This window comes from Pipistrellus hanaki, assembly GCF_964339955.1.
Source record: "Pipistrellus hanaki genome assembly, chromosome: 19".
Lineage (NCBI taxonomy): Eukaryota > Metazoa > Chordata > Mammalia > Chiroptera > Vespertilionidae > Pipistrellus > Pipistrellus hanaki.
Genome location: NC_140521.1, coordinates 24,230,503 through 24,248,640, shown reverse-complemented (window position 1 = coordinate 24,248,640; position 18,138 = coordinate 24,230,503). Strand labels below are relative to the sequence as shown.

General features: G+C 41.8%; 1 pseudogene across 1 annotated transcript; it reads left to right on the top strand.

Annotated features, from left to right (window-relative positions):
• Positions 1–121: 121 nt before the first annotated feature.
• On the top strand, positions 122–13,299 carry LOC311613999 (neurofilament light polypeptide-like; annotated as a pseudogene). Its single transcript has 3 exons — positions 122–174; positions 8,651–9,792; positions 13,216–13,299. The product of its transcript is annotated as a neurofilament light polypeptide-like (transcript).
• The last annotated feature ends 4,839 nt before the right edge of the window (positions 13,300–18,138 follow it).

Sequence of the window (18,138 nt, the reverse complement as noted above, 5' to 3'; positions counted from 1 at the left end):
GAATCTGGTGCAGAGGGCACTCTCCCTGGGAACCTGAAAATCCACCTCCTGGGGCTACTGTTCAGCAGCCAGGCCTGGGGAGCCATGGGAGGTTGACCTTCCCGGAGGCCATGCAGTGGCCATGGATGAAGTCTCCTCGATGGAGGACGGGGAGCAGGGAGCGGAGTCAGCCAGGTCAGCATGAAACCCAGCTCCCCCCCCCCAAAGGACTAGGGCACATGGACCTGAATGGTCCTTGGTCACTTCCTGAGCATCAGTCAGCCCGCCTGGGGATCAAACCCGGAACTTGAGAGACACCCTGACAGATGGAGCCCACACCTTTGGGGTGGCCCAGGACCTCCTGCCCACAGGGGCCAGGACACCCAGAGGGGTGTGCTGAGGGGCCTGACAGGCAGCCCGCATGCAGGGGGTTAGAACTCCTCCTGATAGACAAGGTTGCGGGTTGGATCCCAGGTCAGGGTGCAGACAAGAAGCAACCAGAAAGCATACTATGGGGAACAACACACAGTGTTTCTCCCCCTCCCTTTCTCTCTCTAAAATAATCAATCAATAAAAATTAAAATAAAAAATAAACCCTCTGGCCCTAACTGGTTTGGCTCAGTGGATAGAGCGTTGGCCCGTGGACTGAAGGGTCCTGGGTTCGATTCAGGTCAAGGGCATGTACCTTGGTTGCAGGCATATCCCCATCAATGTTTCTAACTCTTTATCCCTCTCCCTTCCTCTCTGTAAAATATCAATAAAATATATTTTTAAAAAATAAAAACAAACCCTCTGGCTTGCAGAGTTGCTAAAAACAGTTAGAAAGTGAAGTCCCATCCCTTCCCATTCATTCAACAAATACTTCATGTGCTCCTTCAGTAATCACACTGGGGACGGGTGTTTGTTTGTGTGTTTGTTTGTTTGTTTGTTTGTTTTGGTTAATCCTCACCTGAGGACATTTTTCCATTGATTTTGTTTTTAGGGAGAGTGGAAGGGAGGGAGAAAGACAGAAACTAATGTGAGAGACATCAATTGGTTGTCTCTTGCTTAAGCCCCAACTAGGACCCTGGTTTAAGCCTGCAACCCAGGTACGTGCCCTTGATTAGAATCCAACCTGGAACCCTTCAGTCCTCCTGCAGAAGCACTATCCACTGAACCAAACCAGCATTTTGTTTCTTTTTAAGTCCTCCTCTAAGGATATGTTCTTTTCATTGATTCTGGGGAGAGAGGAAGGGAGAGGGAAAGAGAAAGAAACATCAATCAGTTGCCCAAGCAACCTGTGTATGTGCCCTCACCTGGAATTGAACCTGTGACCCTTTGGTGTGTGGGAGGACACTCTACTTAGGTTTAAGTTAGATCCCTCTGGGTCAGCAGGTGCAGAGGCAGCCTACTGGTATTTCTCTGTCACATGGATGTTTCTCTCTAAAAATCAATTTTAAAAACATTCTCAGGTGAGAATTTATATATATATAAATTTTCAGATCTAAAATTTTATTTGGTCCTTTTAAAAATTTTATTTTTCATTTATAGTTCACATTCACTATTCTATTCTATAAAATAAAACCCTAATATGCAAATCAACCAAAAGGTGGAATGACTGGTCACTATGAACTGACCACCAGGAGGCAGATGCTCAATGTAGGCGCTGCACCCGGATGGATGGTGCATTCCTACAGGGGGAGCAGTGCTCAGCCAGAAGCTGGGCTTATGGCTGGCGAGTGCAGCAGAGGTGGAGGGAACCTCCAAGGCAGCACTAAAGCAGAAGAGGGCAGCAAGCAGGCAGGCAATAAGGAGCAGGGGTCCTAGACTGTGAGAGGGCACAGGCTGGGCTGAGGGACCCTCCCCTCCCCCAGTGCACAAAGTTTGTGCACTGGGCCTCTAATGGCCTATCATGCCCTATAATATTTTATACCCAGGAAAAAACATGGAAATACCATATAAAAAATGATAAGCTTTGGACACATATGCATTACCTTAATAAAGAATTTTGAAAAACCCCAAAATGTTGATAAACTGAGGTTAAATGTAATTGTTAGACAACTTGTATTATTATTAAAAGTCTCTTGAGTTTCAAATCCAAAAAGAAAAAAAAAATGATAAGCTTGCAGAAAGGCAATGGAATGGAGCTCAGAGTCAGAGAAGACTAAAAGGTATTCATGAACAAATCACATTTTACAGAAACAAACAAACAAACAAACAAACAAAAATAAAAACCCAACAATGTTCAAATATATTTCTAGAAGAGATATGTTAGAGGTGATATGTGGACCGGTATGCGTCCCTTCCATTATTCCCTTTTATGTTTGGGGATGCAGTTCCATTTGGGGTTTGCATTTTCCAACACTAGCAGCTCTGCTTTAGTAAATTTACAGGTTGAGGCAATAAATGTATGTGACTGGGAACTGGAAACCTCAGTTCAGGTCTCCACTTTGCCACTTGCTGGCTTCATAACTAAAGGTAAAGTTTTAGGGGGAATGGGCTAGTAGAGAAAATAAGAGATTATACAGCAAATTTTGCAGAAGTTAAAGCTTCCCATAAAGTGTTAAACGCTGTACAAACATGTGTTCATATCCATCATTAGCCAACATTTTATTTATGCATCTACAATGTGCTCTGGGTGGCACTAGGTCCTGAGGGCACACAAGTGACTCCAACAAAGTGTTTACGTTTTTATTTGGTTGGTAGGCTACCTGAGGAGCATCCTCAGAAGAGGACCCCAGAATAACCTGATGATAGGAAAACTGGACTTAAGAGAGCTTTTTAAACAAGTTGAGATTGCTTGATTAGAAAGATAAAAAGACTAGGGGGTAAGCATTAATAATTGTTTTTTTATTTTTATTTAAATTCTTTATTGTTTATCCTTTTTTCCCCCTCCATTGACTTCTCCAAGGACATTGCCCATCCCTCCTCCTGCACATGCCTTCACCCCCACTATGGTCTGTGTCCATGGGTTATGCTTATATGCATACGTACAAGTCTTTTGGTTGATCTTTTACTGATAACTTTTTTTTAAGTTTATGATGTCATTTTTTTAAGATATACTTACGTCAGCCTGTATGAATGCAAAATAAAGGTTTGGGGAATAGATTAGGGGGAAAAAACACACAACTTTTTCTGTAAGAACACTAGAGCTGCTATTCTGAAGATATTTTGAAAGTGAATCGCTAATTTTCTCTCTCAATGGGTTTAAAGATATGACTAAAAGTGAGACACCAAATAGAATGATCTTTTTTTTGTTTGTTTGTTTGTTTGTTTAAGTTCTACTAGAACTCTATCAATGGTAACTAGGTGGATTAGAAGTAATTTTCTTCTCTCCCCTTATTGGCTATGTTTACTTTCAGATTTGGAAACTCATGGACATACATATGAAACACACCCTAGAGCATGACTCACTATGAAAAGCACGCGTGTGTAAACTGCCTTGCCCAGGAAATGTCCTCTGCCCACCCGCCTCTATTTCAGGAAAAAACTTCAGTTGTTGCTGTTTTCCCCTCCCTATTTCAATGAAGTGAAATCACAAAGTGGCTGTATTCAATGAAAACTATCTCCAACCTCCACATACGGTAAGAATGTAAGGTCTTTTAAATCTGGTTGCTCACTGTATTCCCAAAAAAGTTTTTCCTTCAGAAGAATGTGGTGCCCTTGAGATAGGTAAAAGAGTCAGAATGGCATTTATACACAAAAGTTATGTGTCAAGTCCTTTAGCCAACAAGTCTACAAAGTGTGTCTGTCAATAGCAAACATTTTAAAGATGAGAATTATCAAGAGAAAGAACAAATGCTTATTGATCCCACTGATGTCAGTGTCTAGTTGCTCTTCTATAGTAATAGTTTACATTAAGTTCTTCCTTAGTTATGAGGTCTATCATTATGTGTTCCATGCATTATTTCACTAAATTCAAACTGTTTCTCAGTATAAATGCTACTATGGAGCCCAATTCACAGGCTCAGAGAGGTCAACTAATTTGTTCCAGATGATGTAGCAAGAAAGAAGCAGAGAGGAGAGTCAAATCCTGGTGTCTGACACCAAGACTTAAACTACATCTTCATTTAGCCCTTTAACACAAAGGTAGGTCTAATGTTTCTGTTATGTATATCAGGAAGTGGCAGCTCGGAGAAGATAAGTAGCCTGATAAAGAGCACAGAAACTACTGAAGGTTTGGGCCTTGGGTTTAAGTCAGGCAGATGGACTCCAACACTCATATTCTTGCCCTGCACTGATTGAACCCAAAAGATGAGTAGATATCCTCATTCACATTCACTCCATATAAATTAGTCTTAAATCAATTCAAGTAAATCAATGTTTTCTCTGTGTATAATATACATATGAAACTTTGAAGATAATATAAAATGTTTAAATACATAGTAACTGCCTCCGATAAATGTTAAATTTTAGTTAACAGGAAAAATAGAGATAAGTGGATAGAGGTCTGTTGAGAAGCATTGGTCACCATAAGTAAAATAACATCCTATGAATTGAATAAAATCTTTAAAAGTACAGGATAAAGCAGTGATACGAGGAGGAAAAAGTTTAATCAATGAAATCTTTAGAGAGGAAGGGTAAAATAAAGTGTATAATGAGTGGAATTGATCCCATTTCCTCGGATCTTTCTGGCTATTTCATGAGTGTGAAGAAAGAGTACTTTGGAGGCCTATGGAAAAAAGGCATATTTTCAGCACTAACTAGAAGTGTTCTATTACAGATATGATTCATGAGCACAGAATAATGGAAAGGTGGACGAAGAAGAAAGGGTTTTTCTGTGATTATATTGGCTGTTACTCTTTCTCTTTGCAAGAAGGTTTCTATAGGCCCCCTAACAAAGCATAATAGTTTAAAATCAAGCCCAGAATCATTCTTTATAGGAGAGCGAAGGGCAGAGGAAAAGAAGAGGAAGAGTCAATTTCAACATTTTCAAAGGATTTTCCATAAAATCTATCCAGTCTAATAAAAAAATAAAAAAATAAACAACAGTTTTATTTTCTGAATTAATCTTAAAAGAATAGCTTTTCTGGGTAAATGGACTAGAATGCTAACAGCTTATCTCCCCCCCACTTCAAACCTTTGATTTAACAAAGAATGGGCTGTTTCAAAGACCCTTTGTGTTGGTAAACCTATAGTCCTAATTTCAAATTTGTATATAAGCTATATTCAATTTTTCTTCATCTAAGACATAAATTTCACCCTTCAGTAGGATTATTTAATGAAATTTATCTAAGAACATAGTTTTCCAAATTATCTATGGAAGAACAAGTAGAACTCAATATGCTAATAACTATTACTAAATAAAACAGTTCTATAGTGAAATAAATTTGGGAAAGTTGAGTGCATTTTTTGCAGCCATAGTTAAGTGCTTGTGCATTTTGTATGTTCATTGGGGATATATTAGAACTCATTTAACCTTACAATATCTTCTTATTTATATCTCATGGGCCTAATGTCATAGAAAGGAGTCATATTCTCCTTCCTTACATAACTTTTAGAAAGCACCTTTCAGAAGAGTCAGGACTACGGCTATTGAATAATTGAGTATAAGAGAGAGAGAGAAAGGACTACCAACTGACCATGACTTTGACCCCATACTTGGGAGTGATGAGACTCCTTTTCAGGTTCTCTGAGTTTATCCTTGAACAACAGTGAATAACAAATATTGGATGCCTCAACCCATTTTTTCAAGGTCACCTTTATAGAAACATAGAAAAGCATTGGCACCAAGCTCCTCTGTAATAATCAGCTCAGAGTTGGCCTCATTGGAGATGTGGGTAGTAAGACACACAGGGGAGAGCCAAGGACTCTCCAGAACTGGAGGAACACCCCAGAGTGGAGTTTTTTATACTGTGTGCCTAAACACACTGTATCAATTAAATTTTAATATTTTTCCCATAAGGTATGTGTCCTTAAGATACACTCAAAAAGTCCAGATTCCTTTAGCAGGCCATTCCGTATCTGTGTATTTCCCTACCCTCTCCCACCCTTCAGCAGAGCATAAGACGGGCTCACATAGAAGATAATGATATTAAACTTGTTCAGATCCTTTGTATGTCACGTGACACTTTAAAATGCTGGCATTTTGTATGGCCATTTGAAAAGAGAACATGAAAGCGCTAAAAGGAAAGTTTTACCTCTTAGAGTTCTATAACTAGAAGGAAATTCTAAGATGAACCTTTTGTCTACCAGGATGCAGTTCACTGAGTAGACAGAATACCTAACAGTCACAGGGTTTCAATGACTGAATTCCCAGCACAGCACATGCCCAGTGGAGTCCCACCACCTGCCTAGAAGTGATGCTTCTCTGCCCTGTCATCAGAGTCAGAAATGGATAAAATGCCAGTCAGCTCATCAACATGATACATGCATTGTACAATAGTACCAACCAGGATTTTTAGCCAGTAAGTGCAATGAAGATGCCTCTTAACATGAATATTGCATCTTTCGATGTGACTGTATTTATATACCTTCTTTATCTTCCAAATACTTTTGTCAGTTAATAATTCTGTTTTACAGAGAAGCAGATTTATTATAAATAATAATTTAAGTTTGTATAGTACTTTAGAGTTTATTAAGCATGTACATGTTTTATTTTATCCTCAGTATAACTGATATATGAATCTCCGTGTCTTTGTTTTATGGTGTAGAAATTAAAGATTGAGAAATTATCATCAAGTTAATACCTGGCAAAGTGAGATTGAAACCCAGACTCACCAATTTCAGAGTTATCTCTGTCAGCTCTCCATGTAGTGAGGCAATATGTATATTTTCTGAAAGATTTCCTTCATGAGATCATGGTAATCTCAATCCTTTCTAAATTCCTAGTGCATTGTTCTATAAAAATGGTACTTTATTGGAAACTCTTAATTTTCCAATAATTTCATCTCTGTCTTACTTAAACATTAGCCTTTAACTACGTTGGTGATTTCAAGCATTCCCTGAGCTCTTATAGAATGTTTTTGCTGCAGAGAATGCTCCCTCCCTCCAGACCTTACACCACCTCATTCAGTTGTATTCATCAGGACCAGCTCAGGCCTTTGCCCTGCCCTTGCTTCAGGAAGACTCTCTCCATGGGCTCCTGTAGCATCTGGCAGTTCATCCCACCAAACTGTATTGCAAGTGTTTGTTTATCATGTATTTCCCACTAGACCTGGAGCATCTTGACAACAAAGATCTTGTATTCTTTCTCTTTGAATCACCAGAACCCATCTCAAGGGGAGAAAAAAATCTGTGGACAGACCATGACAAACAATATGAAGTTGTGTTTCCCCAGGGCAATGGTTTCAAGGTGCTCAAGATGTGCTGCCTAGGCAGTCAGCCCTCAGAAATTACGTAGTTGCACATGGTCTTTAGGAAGAGCAGGAGGTCACTGGCCAATGTGCTTGCAGCAAGAGGAGCCAAGAGGGCGTGGGCAGCAAGCAGGGAGCAGGCTTAGTGGAGCTCTATATTTCTGTTGGTATATCAACCTCTTTTCTGGGAACGCTGCCCTCTCTCCAGCCAACCTCATGGTTCTAAGAGCAGCTGTCAGTCATGGTATCTTGTTCCCACACCCACGGGATTTCCTACAGGTTTTGCAAATTTCTCTAGGCTCACAAAGGACACTGAGCCTGAGAGAGAAGCCAAGGCCAAAGCTGGGGAGCCATGTCATGAAAGTGCTTCAGTCCCTGATTCTGATCACTCCTGGGATCTGAAATACCCCTGTGCTCTCTGGTGTTTGTTTGTTTACCTCATCTAAATCAAACTGTGTTCCTGTCAGTTGCAAATACAAGATCCTGATCTATACTAAGACCTTTAAAAAATGTACTGCAACCTCCACACAGATGGGCACAAGGTAGCTACTCAATACATTAATCCTCAAACAGACCTTTTCCTGTCACCTAATCATTTCCTTCCAATGGAGACACAGGATTATGTACTTTCCCAGATACCCACTGCTGCTCATAATAGAGTTTATGCTGGAACCTGAACTCTTTTCCCAGAATACTGTCTGTTCAGCACAGACGGCCTCCCTGAGCATATGGGACTCATTAGCCTCAAGGTAAAGGTGATCATAGGATTCATATTTGGTGAAAAAAGGACAAATAATGCACAATATGATTACAAAGTGATGGCATGATTGTTTTCTAATTCATTCAACAAATAGCCTGACACACACCTGCCTCTCTGCTAAGTGGGTATTTTGAGACAGACAAAAGTATGCTTCTTGGTCTCTAGTTCATCAAATAGAGTGAGAGATAGTATAGCTTAACAAGGCTGAGACCTCCAAATTAGCCATCTGGGTGAGCACTTTACTAATTACTTTTAAAATTGCTGGTAAGTTCCTTTTGAATCGATTAAACTGAAGAAAATGTCATCTCATAGCTTCATAGCTTCATTTAAATTTATCTATACTAATAAAAGGAAAAAATGTTAATTGACCATACCTTCGCTATGTCCACAGCCAATCAGGAGTGATATGCAAATTAAGCCAACAAAGATGGAGGGTAATTGGCATATGTAGGAAGGGTGGGCTGTGTCTGATACTGCTGCAGGGTCCAATCCACCATGGGGGGTCGGGCAGGCCTGGCAGACAGTGCCTGAAGCCACCCAGGTCCAGGCCACCATGGGCACTGGGCAGACCTGGTGGGGAGTGCCTGACACCACCCACAGGGTCCAACCTGCCATCAGTAATCTGTATACCTTGCAGGCACCATCTGCGGGGTCCAGGCCACTCTTGGGGATGCCTGTGCCCCACCGCGCCCAGTCCCTGGCGAGGAGAGGGCAGTGGGCAGAAGGCAGTTAGCAGGCACCAGGGCTTGAAAGGGACTGGGAGCAGCAACCTGCTGGCATACTACCAAGAAGAGATGCTGAACCATGAGGACACAGAGGGCAGGGTGATGGAGGCACGCAAAAGTGCAGATAAGGCGGCTCTTGCTGGCGCTGAGCTTGAAAAGCACATTGATAGCCTGAGGACTAAATCGCCTTCTGAAGAAGGTGCATGAAGAGGAGATCGCTGAGCTGCAGGTGCAGATCCAGAAAACTCAGATATTCATGGAGATGGACATGTTCTCTGCAGCGCTCAAGGACTTTAGCGCCAGTAAGAGAAGCTGGCTGCCAAGGACAGGAAGAATGCAGAAGAATGATACAAGAGCTGCTCACCATGCTGACCAAGAGCACTGCCAACAATGAAGTGTCTGAAAGCCGCCGCCTGCTCAAGGCCAAGACCCTGGAGATCAAAGCACACCGGGGCATGAACTAAGCTCTGGGAAAGCAGCTGCAAGAGCTGGAGGATAAGCAGAACTCCGAGGTTAGTGCTATGCAGGACACAATCAACACATTAGAAAATGAGTTGAGAACTACAGAGAGTGAAATGGCATGATATTTAAAAGAATACTAGGACCTCCTTAATGTGGCTTTGGACATTGACATTGCAGCTTACAGGAAATTCTTGGAAGGTGAGGAGACCCAACTCAGTTTCAGCAGCGTGGGAAGCATAGCCAGTGGCTACTCCCAGAGTTCCCAGATCTTTTATTGATCTGCCTAAGGTGGTTTACAGACTAGATCCTACTTGATGTCCACTCGCTCTTTCCCTTCTTAATACACCAGCAATGTCCAGGAGGAGCAGATTGAGATGGAAGAGACCATTAAGAGGGTAAGGATGAACCCCCCTTTGAAGGAGAAGCTGAAGAGGAGGAGAAGGAGAAGGAAGTGGCTGATGAAGAGGAAGGAGAGGAAGAGGAAAAAGGTGCCCAAGAAGAATTTAAAAATGCAAAGGAGGAAGAAGAAGGAGGTGAAGGCAAAGGAGAAGCTGAGGACAAGAAGAAAGATGAAGGTGGTGGGGAGGAGCAAGCAACCAAGAAAAGATTGAGCCCCCCTTTCCTTAATTATTTCAGGAATAATCCTCCCAAAACCAGGTCAACCCTGTCACCAACCAAACAGTTGAGTTCCCAATACTATATGAATTAAGAAGTCAATATATATAACCCTATGAGGTGACTCAGGTTGGACATTAGATGTTGTGCTATGACTTTTCTCCTTATGCAGAATATCTGTTTGCTTGCAGAATAGCTTCCTGGCTTGCTGCCAGCCTGTGCATGTTACATGCTTATGACTTCAGGAACTATGACAATGTGAATAATTCAGGTGTTTATAATAAAAACACATGAATACATGAATTCACTGATGTTAATGTTAAACTTCATGGAAAAAATAGTCCTTTGAATCTTTGGTGGTTAGAAATTAAAGACCTCAAATTATGTGCAATAAACAGCAAATAAAGTTACACTAAATGACACCAAAAAAAAAAATATATATACATTAGGGGCCAGGAAAAATTCAAAGAACTGGGGAACTATTCCCAAATCAGGAAGGGAAGTAACAGGGCATATATTATTGCTATGAATACAGTATTTTCTACTTCTTACAACATATACAATGCCATGTATTAGATGCCTTCCTATTGCATGAAGTATGTATTCTCATAGAGTAATCCTGGTACATATGTTATAGTTATGGCAGTATGCCATATCCTATCTATATTAATAAAAGGGTAATATGCTAATTAGACCATGAGACCTTCCAGAAGCCCTTCTGGACAAAGCCATGGTGGCAGGGTAAAGGCAGAGGCGGTTACGGGTGATCAGGCCAGGAGGGAAAGGCAGTTGGGGGTGATCAGGCCAGGAGGGGAAGACAGTTGGGGGTGAGCAGGCTGGTAGGGGGAAGTGGGGGTAGAGCAGGCTGGCAGGGGGGGGGGCAGTTGGGGGCAATCAGGCAGAGTGGTTAGGAGTGATCAGCAGGCAGGCAGGTAAGCGTTTAGGAGCCAGCAGTCCCAGATTGCGAGGGGGTTGTCCGGCTGCCAGTTTAGGCCTGATCCCACAGGGGTCTCAGATTGGAAAGGATGCAGGCCCAGGCTGAGAGACACCCCAACCCCCCGTGCATGAATTTCATGCTCTGGGCCACTAGTTTTTAATTTTAAAAAATTATCTAATTGTCTTGGCCCATGTGGCTGAGTTGGTTGGAATATCAGAGCATCATCCTGTGTACTGAAAGGTTGATGTTCAATTCCCAATCAGGACATATACCTGGGTTGCTGGTTTGATCCCCAGTTGGGGAGCATATAGAAGGCAACCAGTAGATATTTCTATATCACATCAATGTTTCTCTCTCCCCCCCTTCCTCTCTCTAAAATCAATAAGCATATTTGATGGTGATTATAGAAAATATTATCCAGCTGGACCAATTATATATGGCACTTCATTTTTTTAATTCAGAATATCTTCCTCCAAAGACAATGGTTTTCTCCTACTAAAAGTATTCAAAAGAATATACTGCATGGTTTCTGAGATCTGTAAAATACAAGATTCAAAGGGTAGGCAGCATTGCTGCCCAGGAGGGATCTATACTATTCAGGATGGGTAAATGTTTAATGTGCTGCTAACATAGTGAGTTCTACCATTTATATTAAATTTACTGATAGGCCTATATCTTTCTATAGGCAGGTGCCAGAATCACCTTAAGTAACCTTGAGTTCCTTCCAGCTCTGTGGTTCTGCACTTGGCTTCTACTGGAATTCTCCAAGCCTGAGGTGGGCTGAAAGCATTCTGCCCTACTTCTTTTCCTGATATAGGTCAAATCCCATGTCAGTGAGCACTATAACAATAACTAGCTTGTGCCTGCCTCATTTAAACAGCCTGATAATAGGATAATCAAGTATGACCTCCAAGCCAGAACTGGCTGTCACAGAATTTACCTGAATATGATTTAAGCGACTAGGTAGTCAGTATCTTAAGTTTTTATTTTCATGGCACTGGGCCATTGTGGAGAAGTCAGACTGAAGTTACCTAAAGGTTATTAGTGAGTTGAAACCACAATAATCACATTCCTGATCAGTGACTCCATTTCCCTGGTGGACAATGCAAAATCAGAATGTCTTGGAGCTCCATGCTGTGAATCTCCATGTGAAAATGGTACCCATTTCTGTCAACTCCAGCCAAAGAATGTCATGGCAACTTGGTCATCCTCTCTCAATAGTATTAATAAGGCTGCTTGTTATATGGGTACCCCCAAACCTGAAGTTCCTTTCTCCATTTTTTCCAAGTGGGGCTGGATATATACTTCTTTTTGCATATGTTCTTCTTTCTTGGAATAAAGTGCTAGTTACAGTTTTTGGTAATTTTTCTCTATGCAAATGTAATTTCCATGAAGGCATTGGTTTCCATATATATTTACTATCTGGGTCTGTTCACTGGGATGTGAGCTCCACAGGCATGGGTCCCCATGTCCAGTAACTGCTTGTCATAATTATGTATTGAATTAATGAGTGAATACATGATGAACAGTCCATTTTTAGGACCCAAGTCCCATTCCACCCTTTCTTTCCTCTGACACTTGGTACTTTCTGCATTTCTCTACTATAAGATTCATGTGATACTCTACATATTGTTTATGCTGTATCTGTTTTCCAGATAAACTGGGAAATATTTTATGGCAGGAACTATGTTTTATAACTCCAGGTTTTGTGTGTCTCAAAACAGTAAGAGCTCACTAAATACTTATTATTTGAATGATTAAAAGAATGGATATAGATATTTCTCTTGTAACAGGAGCACAAATTATTTATGATTTAACATCATATCTCAAATTCTGTCTGGACATCAGAGTTTTTTTGAAAACTGAAGAAGCCATGAGTCACTGGGCTTAGGGAGGGGTGTTAGTTTGTGGAGTTCTTGTTTCCTGACCCCAATGAATCACATGGATAATCATCCCAAGTGCATCCTGTTTGAGGAAGTAACTAAAACCCCTATTTCTGGCCCCAGTGGCGTTTTGGTGTTATGAGTAAATGCCACTGGCATGTCATTAAGTAAATGCCCTCAGAAATCCCTCAGCGAGTGCTTTAACCTCAGGAGTTAGAACACAGAGGAACCTTCTTGGATTAGAGTCTTCACTCTGCCTGGACCAAGACCCCAGCCACCAACTGATGACCCTGCCTCCAAGTTCTTTTCAAACATCTGTCACAAATCACAGGTATGATCATATAATTCTTCAAAAAAATAAAATAAACATGCAATAGTTCCTTTTATCTATAGAATAAAGACCAGTCTTCTTAAGTTACAATTATAGGCCCTCTAGAATGTAGTTCTGACCTAATTCACCAACCTTATCTTCCCCCCACTCCCACATAAATATACGCTCCAAATAGAATTAATGACTTTCTGTTCACTTACTAATTATACATGTTGCTCTATGACTTTGTTGCCTCTGTTTCCTCCTCAGATGTACATCCCCTACATTTCACAAATCTACTACCTCCACAATATCTTCAGTGATTGTCCAATCAGGATTAATACTTCTCCTTAGAGCTTTCTCAGATGTTTATCTGAACACCCATTCCATTTTTATTTCTAATCCTTTATAATAAAAGCCTAACATGCAAATTGACCAAATGACAGAACAACTGGTGGAACGACTGGTTGCTATTACATGAACTGACAACCAGGGGGCAGATGCTCAATAGAGAGTTAGAAACATAGATGAGAGAGAAACATTGGTCAGCTGCCTCCTGCACAGCCCCCACTGGGAATGTGCCTGCAACCAAGGGTACATGTCCTTGACCAGATTTGAACCTGTGACCTTTCAGTCCTCGGGCTAATGCTCTATCCACTGAGCAAAACCAGTTAGGACCAAAGAGAGAATCTTAAAAGAAGCAAGAGAAAACAAGGCAGTTTACCTAGAAGGGAACTCCCATATGACTGTCAACTGATTTCTCAACAAAAACTTTGTAGTCTGAAAGGGATTGGGACAAAATATTCAAAATTATGAAAAACAAAACCTACAAAAACTGTACCCAGTAAGGCTATCATTTATATTCAAACCAGAGGCCCAGTGCATGAAGTTCTTGCACTCAGGGGTCGGGGTATCCCCTCAGCTCGGCCTGCACCTCTCGCAGCCCAGGAGCCCTCAGGTGATGTCCAACTGCCAGCTTAGACTGGCTCCTCATGAACCCAGCTTCTGGCTGAGTGGTGTCCCCCTGTGGGAGCGCACTGACCAATAGGGGTCAGCTCCTGCATTGAGTGTCTGCTCATCATAGTGACTGGTCATTCTGCCATTTGGTCAATTTGCATATTAGCCATTTTATGTAGAATGAGAGCTAAACTTTTCCTAAACAAGGAAAATCTAAAAGAGTTTTTTCCTCTAATTTCCTCTAATTTCCTCTAATTTCCTCTAATTTCCTCTAATTTCCTCTAATTAATTCCCTTTTAATGTGCACACATTTTGTGCACTGGGCCACTAGTAATTACATAACAATCAATAATTTATTTAAATGTAAATAGACTAAATGCCCCAATTAAAAGACATAGGCTGGCTGAATGGATTAAAACAGCAAGACCCATAAAAGAGACCCACTTCATATCAAATGACACACATAGACTGAAAGTAAAAGAATGTAAAAGATACCTCATACAAGTAGAAATGAAACCAAAAACTAGGTTAATATTACTTATCCTACATAATAAAAGGCTAATATGCAGATTGACTAAACAGCAGAACAACTGGTCATTATGATGGCACTGACCACCAGGGGGCAGACGCTCAATGCAGAAGTGCCCCCTGGTGGTCAGTCGATGTGCTCCCAAAGGGAGAGTGCTGCTTATGACTGGCAAGTGCAGTGGCAGTGGTGGGAGACTCTCCCACCTCCGTGACAGAACTAAGGATGTCTGACTGTGGGCCTAAGCCAGCAGTTGGACCTCCCCCAAGGACTCCTGGACTGCAAGAGGGTGCAGGCCTGGCTGAGACTCCCCCCTCCCCTCCAAGTGCACAAATCTCATGCACTGAGCCTCTAGTATCAGATAAAATAGACAAGAGACAAAGAAGGACATTTCATATTGATAATGAGGAGCACCTAATCTTAATGCTAATAATCTTAACTAATAAAAGAGTAACATGCAAATTGACTGTACCTCTGCTGCACCCACAAGCCATGCCCACCAGCCAATCAGGAACAAGTATTCAAATTAGCCCAACCAAGATGGCTGTAGCAATGCTTGGGTTTCCCTGGCAATGGAGGAAGCCAAGCTTCTCACACACCCTGGCTGGCTGTGGACTCCACTCAAGGCTACAAAAGTTCAATTATAGAAGATAAATCCCAATAAAAATGGCTGCAGCCACTGAGCGAGCAGGAGGCTTGGGTTTCCCTGGAGATGGAGGAAGCCAAGCTTTCCACCCACCCTGGCCTGCCCTAGCCTCCGCTAAAGGCTACAGAGTTTCAATTATAGAAGATGAATAAATAGATACCAGAGCCTCTGCTTGAATTGCTGTGGGGTGTGACCAACCTGCAAACCACCACTGGCCCCTTGCCCAGGCCACCCCAGGCCCCAAGGGAACCCCCACCCTGATCCGGGACACCCTTCAGGGCAAACCAGCTGGCCCCCACCCATGGACCAGGCCTCTAGCCTATCTAATAAAAGAGTAATATACAAATTGACCATCACACCAACACACAAGATGGCTGCACCCATGTGGACACAAATGGTCACCACAAGATGGCTAGCAGGGAAGGGACCAGGTCTGCAAGAAATGGCAATTGTGGGCAATCAGGTCAGCAGGGGAGAGCAGTTGGGAGGGACTAAGCCTGCAAGGAAGGGCAGTGAGAGGTGATCAGGCCAACAGAGGAGGGAAGTTGGGGGTGACCAGGCCTGCAGGGAAGGGCAGTTGGGGAGAACCCAGTCTTGCAGGAGAGGGCAGTTAGGGGCAATCGGGCTGGCAGGAGAGCAGTTAGGCATCAATCAAGCTGGCAGAGGAGTGTTAGGGGGTGATCATGCTGGCAGGCAGAAGCGGTTAGGAGTAATCAGGAAGGCAGGAAAGTGAGCAGTTGGGAACCAGCAGTCCTGGATTGTGAGAGGGATGTCCCACTGCCCAGTTAGGCCTGATCCCAGTAGTATAGGGCCTAAACGGCAGTCGGACATCCCTCGAGACGTCCCAGATTGGAGAGGGTGCAGGCTGGGCTGAGGGACACACACACACCCATGCATGAATTTTGTGCACTGGGCCTCTAGTGACAGATAAAAAGCAAGAGATAGACAGTAAGACAATAAGAGTAATGGACTTTAAGAGCCATAAACATCAATGAATAGATTATACAGATGGAAATCAACAAAGCGGCATGAAATGACACATTAGACCACTTAGGCTTAATTAATACTTTTAGAGCATTTAGCCCAAAACCATCATAATATACATTCTTTTCTAGTACGCATGGGGCATTTTCCAGGATAGATTATATGTTATGCCACAAAATGTCTCAATAAGTTTAACAATATTGAAATTATATAAAAAATTTTCTCTGGTAGCAATTGTATAAAACTAGAAATTACAAGAAAAATGAAAAACACACAGACACGTGGAGGCTAAGTGACATGCCACCAAACAATGACTGAGTTAACAAGCAGATCAAGAAAGAAATTAAAAACTACACTGAAACAAATGAAAATGAAATCACAATAATCCAAGGCTAAGAGACTCAGTCAAAGCAGTTATAAGAGTGAAGTTTAGAAGCAATGCAGGCCTACCTCAAGAAACAACAAACATATCAAATACACAGATCGCCCTACACCTAAAATAAGTAAAAATAAAAGAATAAGCAAAGCCCAATTCAGTACAAAGAAGGAAACAATAAAGATTATAGAGGGGACAAATTAAATAAAATCTAAATACCATAGAAAAAGTCATTAAGACCAAGAGCTGATTCTTTGAAAACTTAAACAAAATTGGGAAAACTTCAGCCAGACTCATAATAAAAGAAAGAAAAAGAAAAGTGATGAGTTAAATAAATATAAATGAACAAAGAAGAATTAAAACTGACATCACAGAAATATAAGACTACTAGAGGCCCAGTGCATGGATTCATGCACTTTTGGGGTCCCTCAGCCTAGACTGTGAGGATCGGGCCGAAACCAGCCCAGTGCATGCACCAGTGGAGTCCCTCAGCCTGGCCTGCAAAACTGGTTCTCTGACAGCCCCCGAGGGGTCCCAGATTCTGAGAGGATGCAGGCCAGGCTAAGGGACCCCACTGGTGCACAATTGGGGCTGGGGGGAGGGGACTGCAGGAGGGCTCCAAGACGTGTCTGGCCCATCTCACCAAGTCCCAGTCTGCCAGACCCCAGCAGCAAGCTAACATACGGGTCTGAACATCTGGCCCTGGGTGGGCACTGTGCATCATAGTGACTGGTCAAATGGTCAAACAGACACTTAGCATATAAGGCTTTTATTATTAGGATAAGAAAATACTATAATTGGCAATCTACAAGAAATGGAAAAGTTCCTTGAAACACAATTTTCCAATCCTGAATCGAAAAGATACTGAAAATTTGAATGGATCAATAACTAGTAATGTAATAGAATCAATAATCAAAGGAACTGCCAACAAATAATATTTCTGGACCAGATGTATTCACCAGTGAATTTTCTCATACATTAAAAAAAGAACTGAAACCCATTCTTCTCAAATGATTTTTTTAAAATCTGAAGAGGAGGAAAGGCTCCCAAACTTATTTTACAAGGCCAGCATTCCCCTGTTACCAAAATCAGATCAAGATACTAAAAAAATTATCCTGATTTAAAACCTTCACGTTGTCATTTCTGAAAAATTCCATGTTTTTTGGATCAAATATCTTCTTTCCTGGGCTGATTCCAAGATGGTGGCAGATTAGATAGAAGCTACACTGAACTTCTCCCAGGATCAAACTGGAATTACAACTAAAATATAGAAAAAATCATCCTGAATAACCACATGAAGACAAGTGAAAGAGAAGCCTTATAATAAAGAACTACAAGATGAGGCCATACTGAGACTGGTAAGAAGTACAGAGGTGTGAAAGGACTACCAGACCCCCACAGGTAGCAGCTGAAGTTCCAGAGGGATATCTCAACTACAGGGGATTCCCTCTGAGAAATCTAAGGTCTAAACCCCATGCCAAACTCCCAGCTCAGAGCACCAGAACCAGGAAAGGTGACACTTAATATCAGGCTCTGTAAAGTAGCGGGGTTCCTGTTTGTTGGGAGCCATCAGAGTTGAGACAAGCAACTCCATCTTAAGGAAATAGAATTAAGTTCCTTCTAGCAGAAGTTATGCGGTGCCCTGAGGGTTTGGCCAGAAGATAAGATTAACCTGCCGCTTAACATCTTTGCAACTTCCCCTTC